The following is a 22,195-nucleotide window of genomic DNA, read 5'->3' as shown; positions in this document are numbered from 1 at the left end:
AAAAAATGCTACTTCCAATATTTCCAAGGCTCTATTTCACAGCGTCAAAGTCATCAAGAATCTCATTAGTTTCATCAAAAGCCTCTCTTGGCCTTCTATACAATAAGCTTAACTAACTGCAGTAGTTTCTTTTAAAAATTAGCCAGCTTAGGACATCTGTAATCAATCACGGTGTTGAACAGTATCCAGAAGTTTCCTATCAAACATCACATAAAACAGACCCAAAATCTCCTTCGTACAGCTACAGCCCTTGTGGCTCTTACCACTATTTCATTTCATACCTAGTAAAATGTAAACACTAATATTAATATTACAAATGCAATGACTACCACCAGGCACTCCTCAACACAAGAAAATAAGAGCATTTCAAATTATATAAAATACTGTAATTATCACCTAATCCAAATGTCAGAACACACACAAAGATCCTGAACCTCAATCCTTCCTAAGGCTCATTTATTGAAGAAAAACATCGGTAACCAACCAGAGATTCTGACGTTTCTGTAAGACAGCTAGCAGTTTTAGCTAGTGATGGCAAGCCACTGCCAACAGTTAAAAGGTGCGCATCCAGAGAGATCTGAGTGGGTACCAAAGGCAACCCATTTATCACGGACACCGAACAGATAAGCTGCAGCGGCTCAGGGTATCAGGGTAGCTTCACCAGGGGCCGGCAGCGGACGGCGACCCCAAAAGCCGAGAGTGGGGCGGCTCCGCGCTGCCGGACGCACCTCGGCCACGCACCAGGAGCTTCCCCCGCCTGACGAGCCCGCAGGTTTAAGTAAGTTTCCACGAGAGAACCGCGTGCCTTGCCGCTAAGCTGCCCGGCACTGAGAGTCACGGGAGCGCCTTCCTGGCCCCTCGGCCAGACTCTGCTTGCGGACGGCGCGGCTCCTGGCCCGCCGCCGCCATCCTGCCCTCCCGCGGCGGCGCTCCCCCACCTTTGCCCTCCCCTTAACACCAACCCTTGAACGCGCTCCCAGCGGACAGCGTTCCTGATCCCTTCCCCTGCCCCACACCGCCAGGGGAGGCAGGCAGGCAGGCCCCGGGCGGGGGGGCTCCGGCCCACTGCCGGGAACAACGCCCCTCCCTACCCTAACGCTCCCCGGGAGGGAGACCGCGGGCCCCCCCATCCCGGCGACGGCTGGCCCCACGTCCACCGCCTCTCCTCAACCCCTGCCCCAGAGGTACGGCGGCCCGCCAAGGGTCCTCCCTCCCCCCGCCGGACCTTCTCTGCCCCACCAGCAACAAAGCCCCGCGTCGCCGCCCCGGCCGGGCGCATTCCCACTCCCGCAGTTCACGATGGCCGCCCCAAGTTTACCTCGCTTCCCGACTCGGCGGCAACGCAGGGCAGCCCGGCTGAAGAGCGGGAGCAGCGATTCCCCCTCCCCCAGCGCCGCGCACACTTGTTTGTATCTCCTACAGTCCCTCCCGCCGGGTAGAAATCTCCAGCGCCTCGATCGAGACTGAGAAGGAGGCGGGGAAGAAGTGCGGGGCAGCCCCGCCGGGCCGTTCCCCGCTGCGCTTGCTTTGCGGCGGCGACACCGCCCCCGCCCTGCTACCTGGCGCGATTCCCCCGCGGCCCCGGGACAGGCCTGATCTCCCGCCTGAGGGGCTCGTCGCTTGGGGTCTCCGGGCTGAGGGGAGCGCCGCCACTCCGTAGGGCCCTGCAAGTCTGCGCTTTTCCACCCTGTGCCCCAGCTCTCTTGCAGCGGGGAGCCGCAGCTCCTGGGACGCGAGCACTCCCGGCCGACCCGCCATGGCTGCAGCAGCGCAGGGAGCCGAGCAGCCTGGGCAGCCACGTGAAAAGCAGCCACAGCAGCAAAGCCAAAAACAGTTGGGTGCTGAGGTGCCCGCACCAGCCTACATTCCTCAGTGCAGCATCTGAGGTGCCAGGCTAATCCCCAAAACCACAGCTCAGCCACTGCCATAGATTGCCTGTGTACACGTGTTCGTGCCAGTACAGTTCTTTACTGTGCTGACATTTGTGCTGTTTACATACCAAGAATTACTTCTCCCTCGAGGTAGCTCAAGAAAGGGCAGCTCCGCGGCTGGAGTTCCTGCAGGATCTGCAAAACAGGCACTGTCCTCTGTACCTGCTGGATTGCTGCTGCTGCTTGCCGAATAGGGTAACTTACATGACGTGAAGAACAGCCAGAGAGCAGTGCAGGGAGAAGATAGAGGTACGACTGTCCTTGTGCTCAGCATTTCAGGATGTGTAAGTCTCAATCTAGATGCAAGAAATTAGAGTTCATGTCCTTCCTACAGTGAAGAATTTCATCCCCAAAGTAATCCAAAAACTTCGATGAAACAGGCAGGACCTGAGGCTCATTCCTTCCATTTAAAAAAAAAAAAAAACCAGCACTGAAGCAAAGTGGAATTTAAAATTTAATTAATAGGATTGAGATGCCTAACCCAGATCACGCTATCAGCTGATAGCTGGCGCCTCACATGAGAGGTGGACACACATCACTAGAGACAAATGAAAGGATTTGAATGTCCCTCTTATGACTAGGACCTCATGTAAATGGCATATCCATACTGACATGAACCATAGCTTGATCCAAAAACAAGGTCATGGAAGTGAGTCGTAAGCAGGAATAGACACTTAGCTCCTTTACTCTTAGAGGCAGAATTTACAGCCAGCCCTAGGCATTTTCCCCTGGCTGATTTAGGCAATGCAGTGGTTAATATTTGCAAATCCTTTGCATTGAGGAAGAAAGGACCCCAAGAAACAAAGGTCTCTAGAGATCTAGAGCTGGACTTCAAAGTTCAAATCTAAGACTGTTCTTTGCAATGCTTCACAATATGGAAATAGGCAGACAGGTGACCACATGGAAGGCAATGACATTCAAATACAGATCCATTACTTACTGAGAGATACCAATATAATGAATTCCGAACAAACAGAAGACAAACTAGGTCCCAGACATGCTTAGTGTCTCACTTGGACAAAACTATATTGTAATGCTAGGAAAGCTCCAGCATATTTAGAAGCCAGACATAATAAAAATCCTTTATTCATCGTCACATCTTAAATCTCTTCACCCTCTTTGTGCCAAGCAGAGAAAGAGAACATGTGTTACAAACCTTTTAGACATGTGCATCTCACTGTTCTGTGAGACACAGTTTGTCTTAAACTTCCTGCTGGATCAATGCCATCTGCATGACCCCACTGTATGGCTCATATTTAAATAATACCTGACGTGTCCCTAAATCAAGCCAAGAGATTCTAGGAATTGGATCACTCTCTTAATCAGCAATGCACAGGTGCACACAATCAGCCCATTCAAAGCCTCACAACATTTGCTGTTTTTCTTAAAGCCCCATCACATGGATTATATGATTACCTGAAAACTTCACCAACAAAACAAAAAAATAATTACAATCAGCTTCTGTCTTGCAAGAAGAAGTTTCAAAACTTGAACCCCAAGGAAAGAAGGCAGAAAATATTATATTTTTAAAAATCTAAACTATCATGTGATCTGACAGGATTTTGAAATGCTTGCACTTTGGCAATACTTCATGTATATGCAGATACCAGCTTGCAGATGCATGTATTTTTACACATAAATGACACTAGCCAAATTAAAAAAGTATTTATTTTTGCATTCCACCTGCAATACAATATAAAGACCGACTCTCAGGCAATTCAGTACGTAGGGTTACTGCCACAGTGTTAGCTTAGTGCAACTGCATGTTGTTTACATTTTATAACACATGGCTCTGACAAACAATATCTTGTTATATGTTTATGCCCCTAATTATCACCTCTATATTCTGAATTCCTCCTCTCCACACTCTTCCTAGGAATGGGTAGACAGAGAGTAAATATGTGTGTTTTAAAGAGCTTTAAATGTATTGGAACCTGCCTAGAGGTGTAGTCAATGATCAAGTTAAACATTCATCTGGGATACACACCTGCTGAATCAAGCAATCTGCTTTGTGAAGGGAGTTGCTAAGCTAACCTGCTAATCAAAATAGTCTTGCATTCTACTTTAATGACACCACAAACACTTTTAAAAATTCCAAAGAATGGAGTTAAGAGGAGTGATGATAGTGGCTCATACCTTTTACACACTGGTGGTTACTTGCCCCTGATTTTGCATGGTAGTTTATTCTTACTGGCTTCTACAGAGGCACCCAAATTTGAGTAATGTATCACGTAAACAAATAAAGCTTTTAAATGGGAAAGAAGAGGGACTTGTTATTTGATCATCACTGAGCTGAAACTGACAATCCACACTTGTCAGCAACCAAGAACTTGGAGAGTGAGTTATGCTGAAATCAGGGCACAGAAAAATGGTTTTAAAGGCTCTTAAAACTTGGTAGACTTTTAATACAAATTTGTAATCTGGCTTCAGTGTCAGAGATCACAAAATAATAGTTTGTTTGGAGCTACTTAAAGCTATGTACCATAAACAGTAGCATGAGAATTTACAGTGTTTCATAAATGCCTCCCCAGCAGCTCTGTATTCTGGCATGAACAACCACCACTAAATCCCAGTCTATACTAGTCTCGCTGTTCTTCCTGCAACACTCATTTTGCTGCAATACAATTTTACTTTTCATTTGTAAGGTCTCTTCCTAAGATAACAAAGACAGGCAATACAGTTTTACTTTGCTGCTAGAGTATTTTATAATGAAAGAGTGGTAAAATAAGTAAAGTACTTTATAGAAACAACAATATAAAAACACCCTCGATGGTTATTATAAGAGAATATTCAACTTATTGGCCCTAATTTTCTTGTATCAGATCTAAGGCAAAACAATTGGTTTCCTCAGGAGAAGAGAAAGCCATTCATGGATTACTCTGCTAATACAAAAATAAATTATAATCAGTACCTCAGTGTACTGCCAAAATGTGCATTAGTTTCCCATATGAGCAGTTTACCAAGTTTTCTTTCAGGAGCACTTTTCTACACATCTGCAAGTCAGGCAATTCCCAGAACCTACTGCTCTGTTTTGGAGAAGACTGCTAGGAAACTATCTTACTCAGATGATAGCTTAATCTTAACAAAAGACAGTAAGAAACAACTTCAAACTTAGCTTGAACTTCAGAGCTTAACATTATTTTCACAAGAAGACAGTGGAAAAAAAATTATCAGTGCTTACATTTTTATTTGCAAAAAGAAAAAAAAAAGTTATCTGGTAACTAGGTTTTATTGCTTTCTTTCATTTTCAGTAAAACAAATCCTAATAGCTGCAGTGCTGTACAAGTAAAAATCATCTAATTCAAGTACTGTTCAATCTAATTCAAGCTTAGTGCCCAAGCTACCACACCGATTAACCATATTTAACCCCACGTTCTATGTTCTAAGAATCAACTCACATGACCTATTTTCCGTCATAGACTTACTGGTACAGAACATGATATCTGTGGTGGTCAAAAAGCTCACATTAAATCCACTTACTGATCAAACACACCAGTGGTTGTGTTACAGGCACGGCAATGAAACATCAATCTACATTAACCTTCTGAAACATTCAGTTGGTACAAAGCCATGACAGAAACACAAAATCTCTCTAAACTGTGTGAATAACTTCAGTCCATGCCTACAGTATGCTGCAGAAAAATGTACCATTAATCTGATTCCCATTTGGTACTCTGATTCTTTATGAAGAATGGACAAGAATCTTGCACAGTATTTACACCATTTTCTCCTTGTACTCATTTACCACATTTTCCCGCTAAATTACTGCATTAGGTTATTAGCATGCAAGGCAGAAGGGCATGTCTACATCGCCCACTACAGGATAGTACAGGCATGCTGAAAATAACCATAAAAAGTAGGACTACACAGTTTTAAGGTAGGCTCATTTATGTTATGATACAATGAACACTGCATGTGTAATTATTCATATCATCCAATACTTAATGCTCTGTGATATAACAAAAAATGCCTGGTGCTTAACATTATCCGATAAACATTTTGCTGTGCTCCAGTTTGCTAGAACTGTTCCTCCTTTTTGTTTTCCTTGAAAGAACAAAAAAGCATTAAGAAGAAACTAGTGAGAAATACTGCAATTGGCAAGTGTAAAAGTGAAATTGTGAAGGCTAATAAAAAGCCTCTAATGCATTGTATAACTGGTTCTTTGTATAACATATACTAGCACTACTATAGTTCTCCAGTTCCAGAAGCAGCTTTCAACACAAATCTGATGGTACTGAGTGAAGGAAGTCAAGTGTTACTTGATACAGAGAAACTGATAGGAAAGAGAACTAAATGAAAAGCAAAACCATTGCTGCTTTATACTTTTCTCAGAACTCAATCAGTTCCTCTCATAGGACTCAGACAGAACTTCCACACACAGGGACCAGTTGCACAATTCTTCAGCTCTTGTGATGGAAGGCAACGATGAATCAAATGCCCTGTATCATATACTCGGTGCAACGTGACTGGAAGGTTAGTGCAGCGCATATAAAAATTCCTGCAACTGGCTACACAAAGTTCAAGAAAACAAAGAACCAAGACCATGATGTTGTAACATGCCTTATCAAACCCCAGTGCATCACTTCTTGTGTACTCTAAGCACTGGTGATTGTCTTTTTTTTTGGTGGCACAGGAGCTTCAAAATTATATATTCCTCCTCCTCCACCTTTCTTCTTCACACAGTGAAACAGGGCTCAACTCAGAACAATGTGTAGAGGAATTTTGTTTTGAGATAACAGCTCTGAGACAGAATCTGCTGGTTTGTGCCTATGAACAACATGACTATGTATATACACTAATTATTAGTGGAAATGGGTGGATGTCCTTAAACCAAACCAGAAAGCAAGCGTTCTCAAAGCCTGTGCATAGCATCCTACCTCTCATTTATGGTCCAGTAGTATCAGTTACTAATTATCCATGAAACCATACAATACCTTGTGTATGAGTAACCATGAGTTTACATGTCCATTTAGACCTTTCATGGACTGCAGGTTAGCCACCACTGCTTTCCAGAATATGGAGCCAGAGAATTGGGTTTTCAGGCATTCATTTGAAAATTTGACTCTTTCAATAAGGGTAAATAGAGACACACTATTTGAATACTATAAACAGGAAATTTATTTAACCAAGAGTTTTCTTAAAATTACGCATTCTTAACCAGAGCATGCTCTGTCTCTGCAATATATAAAACCAATGGCTGTGCCCCAAAGAGCCTAAATCTTTGTCCAGTGACTCCACTATCACCTGATTACTTTTTGCAGCCCTAATACCACCTCCAATTTAAGGAAGTCTCCTCAGCTTTCATTATAGTGTCAACTGTAGGAAAGCATTAAGGATTTGAACAGCTCATCTATGGTTCACCTAGACCGTAGGGCTAGTTACTCTCCTCAGGGAATATGATGTCTTATTTCTAATTCACAATGGCATGATTCAAAGAAGAGGTCCCAAAGAGCAGAACCTGACCTCTAAATGTACATTATGAAAGGGAGATGCAATAAGACCAAATTGTTTATACAATAGCTGCCTGTGAGTTGACAGATGTCTGCCTCCAAGGTCCAGGCACCAAATCCCGTGTCAAACTCCTGTATCCTTTCTCCTCCATACTCCACAGTTTATAAATCAAAATAGTCCTTTCCTCCCCACTTTGAATCATATGAGGTGAGAGGAGACACCAAATTCAGGTCCGGCATGGGCTTACATTGCCCAATGAATTCGGAGAGTTCTGCCTACCTGTTAGATTATGCCACTCTTACACAAGTGGAGACGGAGATGTTATTTATAGTAAGTGGCAGGAAGCATGGGCACCTGGGAAACACCTTACCTTCTTGGGCAGAGCTTGGGAACCCATATTTTTGGCCCACTTATGCTGATACAGCTTCCTAGCTCAGACTTAGTTTGTGCTGGCCTGAAGGGTCTCTTCTGCTCACCTATACAAACAATATGAGCCACACACAAAAAGAATTATCCTTCTGCCAGGAGGCCTCGATCTCCACTGAGGCTTTGCCAGCAGTGCTTGATCAGTTTAGAAAAATTTTGGTTTCTTTTTCCCCTAAAAGGACTCCCAGCTGACATAGCTGTGCCATTCCAACTTTACAACTTCATAATGTAGAGCAAGACAAAATTCTGAGGCTAACTTCCACTTCATCCATAATAAACTTCATTTTAGTTCCTTTTCTTTGCCATCTGCTTTGTAAGCCTGGAGAGTTTGCATTTTCAAGCTTTTATCCAGAACCAGGAACTTTCTTCATTATAAACAAAACTGAGATTAATTTATTATTTACTTGCCTTCAGTACACTTTGTAAAAACGTGGAACTGTTACAAGACTCATGATAAAATGAACAATATAGCTAAGCACATCCACTTTCTCAAAGCTACAGGCAGAACAAGATGTTGCTTAGAACTACAGAAAGTTGCTATGGGCAAGAGATACCTTCTTGTTTGCCTGCGTCAGCAAAATTCATAGAGAATAGTTGATGTATGTCTAATTTACAGACTGCCAGATCTTCCTGATTTCACATTACTCCAAAAGCAGCACCACTGAAATGAGCTGGGTACGGTACTTTCCTCTCTTCAGTACAGAGAACAGAACTAAGCCTAAAATAAGGGACATTATCTCACATTCTTTCAAGCTCGATCCAGCTTATGGCTCTTTTGGATCATTCCTATGCCTACTGCAACAGCAGACAAACATACAGTGGTAAGCCTAACTGCATGACTCAGATTTTTGTGACTGTTCTTTCCGAGGCTTTTCCCCTTCTTTAACACTCACCACAGCAATGCTTAATGTGTTTAGTGGAGCAGAGAGGGTCTAGAAAAGGAAACCTGGTGGGCTTCTAAGGTTCTGTTTTTAAAAACCACCATAAAAAGCTACATCACTCAAGTTGAAACACACCAAACACTGTGTTTTGAGATCACAGTGTTGTAACCTCACAGAACATCTGAAGACCAGTTATCAGGTCGTCATGATGCATGCTAGGTGTAAGTTACAATATGAGCATCAAACGTCTTGAGGTATGTTAGGTAGCACCTTAACGAATTTCAAGAGCACTTTTCAGTCACATTCACATAACTCATCTGAGTGAAAATAACTAAGAAAGCATAACTCTTTGGCTCATCAGAAGAGAGCCTCTTCCTACTGGCTCAGCAACAAGGCAACTGTTGACCTTTAACAATTTATTCATATGTCAGCCTGGGGATAAATTCTAGGTATATATTTATACAGACACATACTTAAAATCCTTGTACCATTTAACCAGATTACACAAAAAATGTTCCCCGAGGGAAACAAGATAAAAAACACAACATTTGTTGTTTGCAGATGTGGCCACAGAAACCTCAAGTGTGCACACCATGCAGCCTTAACTCTTGTGCCCTGAGGAATTCTTCTAACTACTGCTCTGTAATTTATAGATATAGGAGTGGAAGGGAGATTTCATGTTCAACATTTGGTAATGATATATCTGAAACTAAACTCAAAGAAAGGGAATGGCCTTATCCAAAGGAAAGCTACTTTCTTTTCCTTGGTTTAGATCCCAGGGCCAGGTTTAATCAGCAGTGCAAGTACAAGTAATCTGCTACTGTTCTGCCAAGTTACTTCCAACAGCAGAAGTTACTGAATACAGAGGTTACTTCTACTATCAGAGACTCAGCCCATCCAGACTCATTTGGTCATTTTGATGAAAGTTCAGCATTTTGATGAAATAGCTGAAATGCCAAAAATGTTAAATAAGCACCATTTCAGTTTGGAGTTTCAATAATCATACAAACCAGCCACTTGTTCAGTAAGAGCTGTATTAATGTCACAGCTTATTTTGCATAGATCACAAAACAGTACTGATCAGATGACAGCATATGCTTACAGTGTATCCCTAGCTGCATTAGCAAGGAGAGTGGGAACAGCTTATCCCAATACCAGTAACTTGAGGTAGAATTAAATCCATGTCTTTATTCTGATATCCAAAGTATCTTGCCATTTTTCAGGGAGTTATCACTGAAACTGACATACAGTGAAGTAGACTGACTTTACAACTACATGCAACAATGCTTCTTAGCATAATATTGTTGTCCCAAAAATCTGAGTTCTTTTACCCAGTGTGCAAAAAGCTGAATAACACATAGAGTTGAGATATTTGTTTATTTCATATCTGTGCAGAGATGGATGATAGGTGGTAAATCCCCAGTTACCAAGATTTCGGTTATTTATACATTGGTTTGTATGGAAGCCCTCCTTTCTAATACATATGCATCCCTACCTACATGTTCTCACCTTCATTTACAGTGCCTTAAAAATTCATTGTGCATGTTGAGTGGGCAGAGGTCTTCTTTGGGTGGTGGGCAACTTCCAGAGCAGAGGTGTGGTTTTCATACTGTAATTAGCTAGTTCACTTTCAGAACATCAATTAGTGAAACTTTGCTGGCTTACCCAAGTTAGTTTAGATAAGGATGCTGACATTCACGGGTATATGTCCATTGTTTAAATCCTTTTGACCTTCTACTCCTTGTTACAGATATCCTGTCACTCATCTTCAGTATATTCCTTGTTAGAGTAAATAACACTGCCATCACTTCTAACAATTAGTCATCAATTTTAACCCATGCCCAGTTCTTGTAAGTCCCATCATGTCAGCCACTACCTTCTCCATACAAGGAGGAACATCTCTATGTATTCATTTTAGGATTAAAATACTTCCAAAAATTTTGGACATAGGAGTTTTTACCCTTAGGTAGCACATACAGCAGAATTAAATTAGTTTCTATCTATTTATTGTGGTTTTACATCTGCCCTTTTACTTAGCTTAAGCCTCTATACATAAATGCCTCTATCTGCACTGTCATTTTAAATCACCCCTCTTTGCTAAGTTTGTAATTTTCTTCTCATCATCCCATTTTTAACACTATATGCAGATGATTTAATTTGGATTTATTTAAATTCATATTTAATGTCAATTAACTTTGATTTTAGCAATAAGGTTAACTCCTGTTTAGCCTGCCTTTTTTTGTAGATAAATACCTTACAAAAACTTTTTGCCAGTGTTTAGAAGAATCTAGCAAAAGTAACAAACTAACTAACAGATTAGAAACTTCCCTGAACACTAACATCTTTCTTCAGTACAAGTCTTTACAACAGTTTAAACAATTTGCACACATTTTGATGAGATTTTGGTCTTGAAGTATTCATGCCACCTCTCTTTGGACTGCAGCATCCACACCGCTGCAGGCACAACTATAAAACTGCCAGCAGCGTCTGGGTGTCCCACAGATACTTTGTGACACCTTCTGCAGCTCCACAGGCAGCTATTAAAAGTATGCAACTTGTGTATCCTAAGATACACCACTGCATATCTTAAACCACCTACCAGCTTATGCTATAGCCTCACATAGACCATGATCCCTTTCAATTCAATCACCAGGGAAAGACATTTTCAAGACAAATGTGCCTACTGCTTCACTGTGCTATAGGACAACAAAATCACTGTGAATAAACACTGACAGGAAGGAAAATAATTTAAAATTACACTGAAAGATAAAATATTGATCACTTTTCCTATTCTATTTATACAAATATCTTTCTCACCAAGAAAACTTGGAGATATAAATAACAAAATAAAGGAGTACCAACTAGTTATTAAAAAAAACCCCATACTTGCAAAATGGATTTAGTCCCTGACATCTGGAATACACTGTGAGCCTGACTATGTGTGTCTCAGCTGATTACATGGGAAACCATTGGCAATATAGCAGTGACTGTAATATGAAGGACACAATCAAAAGTGTATTGTATCAAAGTGTTCACTTTCTTAGTACAGTGGAAATGCAGATAATTATGGCTTACACTTGAGAAAATAATCTCCTTGAAAATATTAATGACAGTGATTCTGGCCCTTCTCTTCCAGTAAGGCCACTCAGATGTTTAACCAAATCATCCTAATTTCTGAGGTGCTAATGTGCATTTTGATGCAATACTTTTCAACTCCTGTCTCAAGCTTGCCAGCCAACAGCTTTCTTCACCTTGAGTGACAGGTCAAATGCCACATGCTCAAAAGCTGAATCTTTTCCTGTCTCTAATAATCAGCTAGAGCAGTTAAAATCAGAGTAAAATTACTTAAAGTTTTATAGTGAGATGAAGATTCCAGTACCATTTTTGCCTCTAACCTGGATATCCTTTGTCAAAAATGTTTAACAGTAATAAAAAGTTCAATTATCATGAAAGAGGATGTGTTTTTAATTTATATATACTTCTCTTAAAAAAATACCTCTCAGTGGCATCAGAACTGCCTGAGGTTTTAAACATGCCTATTACCGAGCATCCTCATACAAGTTCGCCAGATTTTTCTGTATCAGCTTTGGCTTGAGTTTTTAATTTACTCCCAGAAGCTTCCCAGCTTACTATAAAACATTTGCTTGTTTAATACTTGTGACAAGCTGAAAGATCATAGCAAGCTGTAGTGTGAGAGGCAGAAAATCCTAGACATCTAACTGCAAGAAAGCAAGCCATGGTGGCTTTGCGTAATGCATTTGTCTTTTTTTCTTTTGTTTTAGCTTGGTTTCGTAACTATTACTTGTGAGTACAAAAATCAGCTTGCTTTAGATCTCTCTCTTCTCTAGCAGTTTTAAACTCAGCAAATTCAATCCTAGATAGTTCTTCGCATTTCCTGAAAACAGGAGTTAGCTGGAGGATGTAAACTATACTAGTGTCTCTATCAATAGAATACCATCATGAGATCACATTCTTGTTCAGAGTCCACTCAGAATACTGTTTGCAAGACGCTAAAGCACAGGAAAACAGATTTATTTATCTTTGCTGCTTTTAGAAATCTTTGTTTGAAATGCACTTACTACTTCTTTTTCCCCCTCTCCCAAACCAAAGGACAGTCACTTAATTGCCTCTCCACAGTAACTGCCCAAACCACAGTGAGGAAACACAAGTTTCAGCATCTAAAGCACAAAAAAACCCAAAAACAGTGTTTGCCAAAGTTGAATTCAAACTTAACATTGTCCTTAAGTGATAAGAGAGACACATGTCAACAGAACAGTTCTGCCTTCCACAAATCTGCCAAAAATTTGGCCTCTGTCTCCCCCCTGCCAGTTGCCCTGTACCAGGGCAAGGCTCAATTAATCACCCCATTCCTGGCCAACAAGGGCTCCTTCCCCCTCACTACCTCTCCCTCTGAGGGCATGACAGTAAACTGGGTGAAAACCTAGGACAGGATCTTCAAGACAGCTAAAGTGCTCTGGTTGAACTCTGTGCTAGTGATAATTCTCCTATTCTCTTTTTCTTCATGTTCTAAGCAGAAGTTACTATTAAACAGCAACCTTTGAAGGAAATCTTCACCACCCATGTTTGTGTGATGTGTTGACCAAGACCCCCATCAAATTACAATCATACCTGAGGGAATAAAAGCTTTTGTCTCTCTTATTCATTTCCTCTGGACTACAAAAATATTACAACATATGAGACAAGATTCTCTCTGTCAGTGATGAATGTGCCATCTCTAATGTTTTGCTGCTCCTTTTCTAGTGCCAGGGGAATGAAGGACCAGCGAAACTCACAGAGCTACAAAAAGAACCACAGCAGAGATGTACAGAAACCAGCAGATGGAGACTAACTTGTTTAGGGTCAAGTGATGGCTGTGGTAGCCCAAGGGAGGGGATGGAAGGGGCTCTGGGATTAATGGCAGTGTGTAACAGCTCCTTCAGACTGCAGAATAAAGGCTTGGAAAATGTCACATTTACTGTATAACAGAGTCAGCTTGACAGCTGACAGCTTATTTTATGAAGATAGCTTTCTTAAAAGTTAAAAATCAGCAGGAAAGCAAGCAGGAAGGAGCAACAAAGCAGGCATATAATGTTGAATATCTCTGTGCTTGCAAGTCATTCAGAGATACTTCCCCCATCTTTCAGCAGTGCTGCAGTGCAGCTTGAAATGGCTTTGAGTTTGGCAAAAATGAAAGTTGGGCCTTAGGATGTGAGGCACCTGACCCAGAGAGACATCTCTCCCATGCAGCCAGCTTCCTTCACAACGTAACAAAAAGAACACTTGGTATAACCAAAAGCAGGGTATATTACAAGAGGTATAATTACAACAAATGGTTCTGGAAATATTTTTATAAAATATATATTCAGGTTGCGGTCTGATAGATCCCAGACTTTCTCTTTTAAGCACTTCCATTTCCAGCAGAGAAATTATCAAGTTAAATAAATATACACTTTTCAGGTTACAAATTTATTTAGGATAACTACAGGTCACAGAAGAGCTATTTATTGGCCTAAGAAAAAGATGCTTGCATTTGTTCTTGGTTGTGAGTGTGGGTTTTGGTTTTGGTTTTCTTTGGTTTCTTTGCATAAGCATCCTTAATATTGCTATTTCCCGATTTACATAACCATCATCTTAAATATAGGTGATTTGTATAGGATTCTGTTCTGGTTTTATTCTTTTGTTTTCGTTACAATAAATAAAACAATACGCAGTCACCCTGAAAAAATAAGTATAAAAAGGAATATAAAAACATATACAGAGAAATAAGGGGCAGGGATGGTTAATTAGGGAAAGTGAAAAGGACGGAGTAACAGTGACAGGAAATCAAGTCACAAGCCATTCACGGTAACCACTGCGAAACCATGTAAACATGTAAATACTGAAACACAACTAAAAAGGGAGCCGGGTTAATCAGTCCTAGAATGAGGAGGAACTAGCTTTTTGCAACAACAACAACAACAACAACAACAACAATAATAATAATAAAAACGCTTCCTGCTGAAACGCCACACCACGTCCGCCCGGAGGCCCGCGGAGGCCGGGGCTGCAGCGCCCCCCCGCGGACCGTCCGGCAGGGGCGGCTGCTCGGCCGGGGCTTGGCAGGGCCTCCCTCTGCTCCTGCCACCCCGCCACCACGGCAGGTGACAGCTGATAACGCTAAGCCTGCAAAAAATAGCTGCTCTCTTCTAAACGTGCACGTCGGTCTGAGTTGCTAATAACTAATAATTAATAATAAGTAATAATTGGTCGATTTTTACTCCCTCCAAGGTCAAGTCAGACCGTTGGTACCTGCCACATGCCCATACAACAAGGCAATGCTGTTCTGAGCAAAAAAAAAAAAACACTGCCACAGCTTCAGCCAGCATGAGGATGTTTGCTGTGCAGATAAGACAGGCAGGATAAGAGCGTGCTGCAGGAGTGTCCAGAGCAATGGTTACACAAAGCTTCCATGTGGAGGATCCATCACACATGCACAGATTTGACTTTTTACAGATTTTTTAATAAAATTTGCAAAATGCAGGCCTGGAAACATACAGGAAGCATAGAAAAGGCTTTTGGCTAATCTGTGTCAGGATGTCTGCTAGGCTATATTGTGCTAATTTCATTTGTGCAGTTCAGTCTTCAGAGATGTAGAGAGGAATCAGAACCATTTAATCCTGAGACCATATATTCCAGTAAGTATTATTCTTTCCTATGTAAAATTTTGTTTGTTTACTAAATCCTTTCAATTTGCCATGGAAATATTCTATATCCTTCTACTTTTTTCATGTTTTAATCTTTCACATACGCACAGTAAACACACTGCTTTTTGTATTTGCACAGGCAAGGCAAACATCACCATATACTTCTGGATTTCCAAGTAAGCAGGTACACAGAGTCAGTTGAATCTAAACCGTGTGATGGTCCTAATTGCCCAAGACTACTTCCAGCATTTTAGCAAAATTATTTATATTCAGACATTTTCTAGTGGGTTCCTACTCAGAGGCTCAAGATTTTTCAGGGAAGCCAAAATTAAAGTTCCTAATACTTTACTTTGAAACAACAGGGACTAGGAAACACCTTCATTTATAGACACTCTTTTAAACATGGCAGAAGTGCGTGAATGTATATTGGAAAAAAAAAAAAAATTAAAAAAATCTAAATTTCTCCCCTCAAAAGCAATTAGCAATTTTTTTTTTTTTTCATAAACATCCCAGATTAACACATCTGAATTCACAGCAATGCTTCTCCCTTCTAAACTGGAAGACAAACCCATAGCTTGCAATACTGCTAGATAAGTAAGCAGAAGATGACGAAGAAACATACTAAGATCCCTCAGTTCACACTGAACAACAATAACTAAGGTTTATATTCTCAGTCATGGGAACTGAAGTTTTGGGAGATCATCACTGCAAGTGCAGAAATGTGGACAGCTTAATAACAGAATTAAGTTTCTTTTAACTTTCTTATGTAATCACAATTTTTTGTTTTTTAAATCTCTTTTCTAAGATGCTGTGCTCAAAGATCTTTTCTATACAACCTCACAGTTTGGCAAGATCTTTAAAAAGCTATTACAGTTGATTCTTTAGTGATATACAAAGTACACAAACCAAACACTGTTATATTCACACACACAGGTGAAAAATGTATAACCATCAAGCTAGACTATTTTGACTTAAACAGCTTTTCCTTTTCCACCAGTAAGGATGCTGACCTACAGTTCCATTCTGATCCTACAAGAATTATAAGATGTCTTCTAAGAAAGCCACATCTTTTACAGTTTTTAAAACAAAAATATCCAACTCTAATACAGTAAGTAGAATCATCTTACCAAATTTTAGCCAGCTAAAAGCTGGCCTTCAAGTTTAAACTGTCTGAACTCCCTCTGTAACCAGCAAACAGCAGGGGCCAGTCTTAACATGGGTTGCATAAATCATCTTCTGGGATACTTAAGTAGGAAGCCTAGATTCTTAATGGCCTAGATGCATAACTTTTAGATAAATATTAATGTAAGCCAATACATACATACTACAGAAATTTATGTAGCTTGTACTAAGTTCTCTCTTCTTGGTTTTTCATCTATTGCTCCCTCTACCTGCCTCTTCCCCATCTCATCTCTATTTTCCTCTGCTATTTTTGTTTCACTTCTCATGCACTTTTCTTTGCAGTTCTTGCTTTCATATCTAACTTCTGGTTCTTTCTCTTCAGGATCTGCTTTGGTCTCTCTCTTCCTTTTTGAATCTCCACATACAAATCATTCACTCCCTGCCTCCTACTTCAGAGTCTCCTCTACTCTATCCCTTCTCTTTATTCTTCTATCCCAGTCACCAAAGGTTTAAGGTCAAGAGAGTTACCAAGCAGCAGCTTTGTTACACAGATGGGGTAGGAAGAAAGCAGAGAAAACAGTAGTATCAGTTTCTCCTTCTATTAAGAGCAAAGAGAGACTCAGGACTTGCACAGCTACCAATCAGTAATTTAATCAGTAAAATCTCTTGCTTGACAAAATGGTGATCTTTCACCAAATCTAATATAGGTGCAATAAAAGAGCACAGGTGGCTTCGGATGTGTTAAGTTTGTTCTCTAAGTTCTGATGCCAAAAGACCCCTAGTAAACATAAAACATCTGTTGCTCTGGCATCTTTAGATGTATAAGCCTTGTTTACATAAATCTGGCATGGCTGGGTGGACCCGCAATCAAAATCGTGTGTTTCAGGAGGGCACCAGATATCAGCTTGCAGGCAGATCAGGAAGTCAGGAATAAGATACTCTTCCTGTAGTAACTCACAGAGTACAGTTATAACAGCTGAAAAGGAAGGAAATTATTTTTTTCCCCCACCTAAAATTCAAGTCTGCTGGAGTGGGATGTGCTTTTAAAGAAAAAAGAATGAAGTTATGAAGTGATAATAAAAACTAGTTAGAAATTAAACAGAATTTGTTAATTCTTTTAATGAATATATTGTAGTTCAGGGTCCTTTATTAAAAAAAAAAAAAAAAAAAACACAGACCACTTTTTTTTTTTCCTTCCTTCAAAACAAATTAAACTCTTAGAACAGGAACAGCCAACCTTTGGGTAAATGGTCACAGTTGCAGCAAAACTTTTCTCAGGACCTCCAGAATCCATTTCAAAGGGATATCTTCTAACTTTCCATAGCAACTCATTTCTACATCACAAGCAGCAATCCCATCGCAAACAGTGTGTGCATTGCAAGGGGGGGAAGAGAAAGGCAGAAGAGGAGGAAGAAGGTGGCAATGGGACTCGTTTTCCTTCGGTTTTCTGTGACACAACTGTCATGGCTGGTATTAGACCTAATTAAAGCACATAGAAGACCTTCATATGTGTTTCCATGGCTTTTTCCCTTCACCTACCACTGCCATAGGGTTTGGTTAGAGCAGACCACATCGCATACAAATGCTGGGGAACTGACCTGTTTCCCCAAAAATAAGACAGGGTCTTATATTAATTCTTGTTCCAAAATGTATTACTTTTTTTTACATGTATAGCTGCTTGGACACTATTTATATTGACTTTTTTTTTAGGAACTGTAACTAGGGTTTATTTGTGGAGTACGGCTTATTTTTCAAGCATTCTGAAAAATCATGCTAGGGCTTATTTTCGGAGTAGGTCTTATTTTGGGGAAAACAGGGTAATACAGTCTTCGCTGGCCCTATACCAGTTTAAGTCTGATGTTTCCTTTTCTTCTTTTGGTAATTAGCCTTAATTGTGATAGATTAATCATGAGCAGAAGTGTTGGAAAACTTACTGAAAAACTCTTCTTAGGATTCATTTGCCTTCACTTCTCCAGGAGCCAGTCTTTCACAGGCTTCATTTGCTCTGCTTTTACCTGGCGGTTTCTAGTACAACCAGATGGATGGCATTGAACTGGCTCTCAATACCTATCCCCCCATGCTACATCTATCTCGAATTTGAAGGGGGACAGGGAACAAACAAATAAAAAAATATAATTTCTGTATTATGTAGCGAGAGGCCACAGCATACATGAGAGTGTCCTAGGTGCAGGTATGCATGGCAATTCCAAATGGCCCCATGTGGCCGTGTTTGGTTTCAGGGCTTTCACTCTGTCCTAGTGTTGCTCAGAAGCACTGACCCTGGTTTCAGAAGGAAAGTGCAACATTCTCAACCCACACCTCCTTCCCAGCACTGGAAAACTTTCACCACCAGCAATGCATGTTGCAAATACATACCACAGCTACGCAGAGATGTCCAAATAACTACCAGTGGTAAGAATCAGAAGGGCAAGGACCTTATACATAGAGAGGCCTTTCCTAATGAAAGTTCTGGGGTTGATTTTCTGGCTCTAGAAACCTAAGCAGAGATTTGCTACTCTGAGGGAGTCAGAATTTCCCTCCTTTGATCTTGGTACTTTCCCTCTAAATAGTTTTGACAGAAGATAAAAAATAAAATAATTGTTTTTGAATATTATTTTTGCACCTTTATAAACATCTGTCCTTTGAGATGGTCATAACACTAGGAGACTGTGTGCAATGTGCACTGAGGCAGAAAAAGCCAGAGGGTAAGATCCAGAGCACTTCTTTGCTGACATTGATTACACAGATCCCAAGGAAAGTGTTTCAAGAACATACAATAAATGCAGTAAACAAGACCAAACTGCTGCACCAAATTTCTAAAGTCTGTCAGAAAGCAAGGCATTATGTTGCTTTTTGCACTTTTTTGCAACTGACAGCACCATATTGTCTCAAAAGCCTGAACTCTCCTCCTGGTTGGCACTGTGGCTTAACCCAGTTAGCCTCACGCTGTCTGTACAGACTGAAAATACATCCCTATGAACTTCTGGGCGCACTCTGCCAGTTATATCTGCAACCTATGATTTCTGGTACATCCTAAAAGTTGTATGTATCTGATGCTGTTATTACAAACTCTTTCCTTCTTCTGCACTTTAATCTGAGGTCTCAGATGTCATTCATTTGGCTCTGAAGAAGCCTCTCTCTACAGTAGTTTTCAGTTTTCCCACACTCTGCTTGGTATTCAACTGTGAGAACTATGCTCACAAGTATTCCACAGCTCATGATGTTATGTCCCAGTTAAGACATTGTAACCTGTTTTGTTTTTCTGTTAAATCACATCTGAAAACGTTTATGAAGATTGCTACCTTGTTCTAATGTAATTTGTTTCTCTTGTGTAGGTTTTTGCATTACATCTTTCCAGCCAATAAAAAGAGGTCAGTCAGTGGAAGTCAGAATAAGTATGCCTCACAATATACATAATTCAGCAACACATGATGCTATATTATAATAAATACTTTGAGATGCTCTTCCAGCCACCCTAATATCATGGCCAGGACACACAGCCACACTGGATACAGTGTTTTTCCTCAGTTTCCCAATCTCTCTGTGCCTCTGAGGAATGTACAGCATGACTTCAGCTAAAGGAAGGAAGCTTGCTCTTAGCAAAAAGGTCCTGTAAGAATTTCTAAGCCATGTAAGCAAAGACTGTACCCCTGAGTCATTCCACTAGTGATTCAGACACTACCAGATCCATTTGATCTAGCCACTGCTAAAACTGGACATACTGCAAAAACCAAGAAGGAAGCACTCAGTGAGTCCAGCCCTCTCCAGCAACAAGACAGCCTTTTAGCAGGACTTCTTGGAAACATGGTTTTGGATGCTGGCATGCCAGCTCCTTCAGTTAAATACCCAAGGTTTGAAAATTAGTTGAAAAGTCTCTCCAAAAGAACAGGCAAGCCAGGCGGACACATGACGTATTAACTGATGCTGCAAGTATCATTTTAATCTGCAGGTCACACAAATATGGAAAGTTTTTCTTACCTAGTGGGACTAGAAGATGGATAGATAGGTTTCAGAATTATTGTTATCATCAACAAAAGGAGTAAGAACAATAGCAACAACAACCCACCATGTAAAAGGTTTTCTAATGTAAAATGGATTTCTAATCCATTGCATTCCCAACACAAACATATACAGCCTGAGCCAGTCAGAACAGGGTTCTCCTGCAGTTTCATTTAAGAATAAGATATAAAATTGAACATCCTGATGCTGAGGTTTCCAATTTATAACTCTGAGATTCAGTACAGACACTATACAGCAGTGTTTGGGATATACTTTGCAAAACAAATAGCTAGGTTCAATCAGGGACACATGCAAGGAGGCATGAGCTCAGTGCAAAGATCTTCCTTTACTACTAAGACATCCCTTTCTTGTTACTACCAAAAACTGCAATCACTACTGCTGTATTAGTCATCCTCTGCCTTTTTTCATTCAAAGGACTGAGCACAGACAAAGGACACAGTATGATCCTAAACCAGGTTGCTAGGAGGACTCTGTTATTCTTCAATTGTTCTTCTCTAGACTGAAACATGAAATAATCATGTTTTCACTAAAACAAACAATCAAACAAACAAACAAACAAAACCCCAAAACAACAGTTCAGAAAAAAAGCCAATAACCTGCCTTATTACAAAGCAGTAACACTTCACTGGACCATCCAAAGTAATTTGGTTTTTATATCCGATATGAACTTATCTTCAATGGAAGCATGACAAAATAAGTAGTTACTATGTGTCTTGCTGAACACCCTGAACATTTCTGCAGCTCCTACACTCTATTAGTCTACAAGAAGCATACATGAAAAATAGCTTACAGGAGAACACAAAGTCATGTGGAACATGAAAATGCACAACCTTTAAAAAGTGTTATAATACACTTAATATTTTTTCAGTGTGATTTTTTGTTTTCTCCTTACAGTGTAGCTTATAGCTAAATTATCCCTCTTCAAATAAGAAAACAGTATTAATATTTGGATCAAAAGAGATTTAACAATAGATTCCTCTGCATTACAGAATCCAGTTATCCCCCAAAAAACATTATAAGGGGTGGAGTGGAGGTGGGAAACCACCTGTGGTTCTATGATTTCTAAATTTTACCTGACATACTGAGGGCAGTCAGATTTCTTAGCATGTAGGAGAATATGATCCACAGCTTGCGTTTTGGGGTGGGTTTTTTTGCTTTTTGGGTTGTGTTGTTTTTTGTTCTTTTTTTTTTTTAATCCGCAAATACTTTGAGAATAATGTTTTCAATGCACTCTCATTTTCATAAAGTTTAAGGCCACAATATGAAAGTAATTAGAAGTGTACCACCAGAAATATTTTTCAGATATTTTTAGGATTTCTTGGCAAGCTTTCGTCTCTAATCCTGGCTCCCTGTTTCTGTATAATGGCCCATACTGCCAACAGAATTTGAGAGGAGGAAGGACTTACTACAGGAAGGGCAAGATGTGATTCTTCTCCCACTGTTAGCCAAAAGCGGCAGTTCAAAGAATTTTCAAGAATCCAGCAGCCAGCAGTCCATTCGTCTGTGTCAAATCCTTGTGAACTGATGCTTGTTCAAGTCGGGATCCCAGCTTCATACCACAAACTCCCAACTCAAATCTTTCTTCTCAGTAAACATAGACTGAAAATGAACTTTTCATATTTGCCCTGTCAGTGTTTGACAGGTATAAGTCACAGTTTACTTTGCAGTCAAATCCGAGATA

The 22,195-nt window shown here is 40.4% G+C and overlaps 1 protein-coding gene across 9 annotated transcripts in view; it reads right to left on the bottom strand.

Annotated features, from left to right (window-relative positions):
• Nucleotides 1-22,195, bottom strand: part of TNS3 (tensin 3) — a 228,108-nt gene that overhangs the window by 193,704 nt on the left and 12,209 nt on the right. Inside the window, exon 1 of one of the 9 annotated variants that reach the window (XM_071804684.1) lies at nucleotides 1,319-1,504. The exons of 7 other annotated variants lie outside the window; for them this stretch is intronic. The gene's annotated coding sequence lies outside the window, so the exon portion shown is untranslated. Of the gene's footprint in view, nucleotides 1-1,318; nucleotides 1,505-22,195 lie in introns of those variants that run through there. One more of the 9 variants, XM_065829956.2, reaches the window with a different exon arrangement.

Source organism: Patagioenas fasciata, chromosome 2 (genome assembly GCF_037038585.1).
Source record: "Patagioenas fasciata isolate bPatFas1 chromosome 2, bPatFas1.hap1, whole genome shotgun sequence".
Taxonomy (NCBI): domain Eukaryota; kingdom Metazoa; phylum Chordata; class Aves; order Columbiformes; family Columbidae; genus Patagioenas; species Patagioenas fasciata.
Note: the sequence above shows the minus strand (reverse complement) of the source record. Positions and strands in the feature narration are given on the sequence as shown.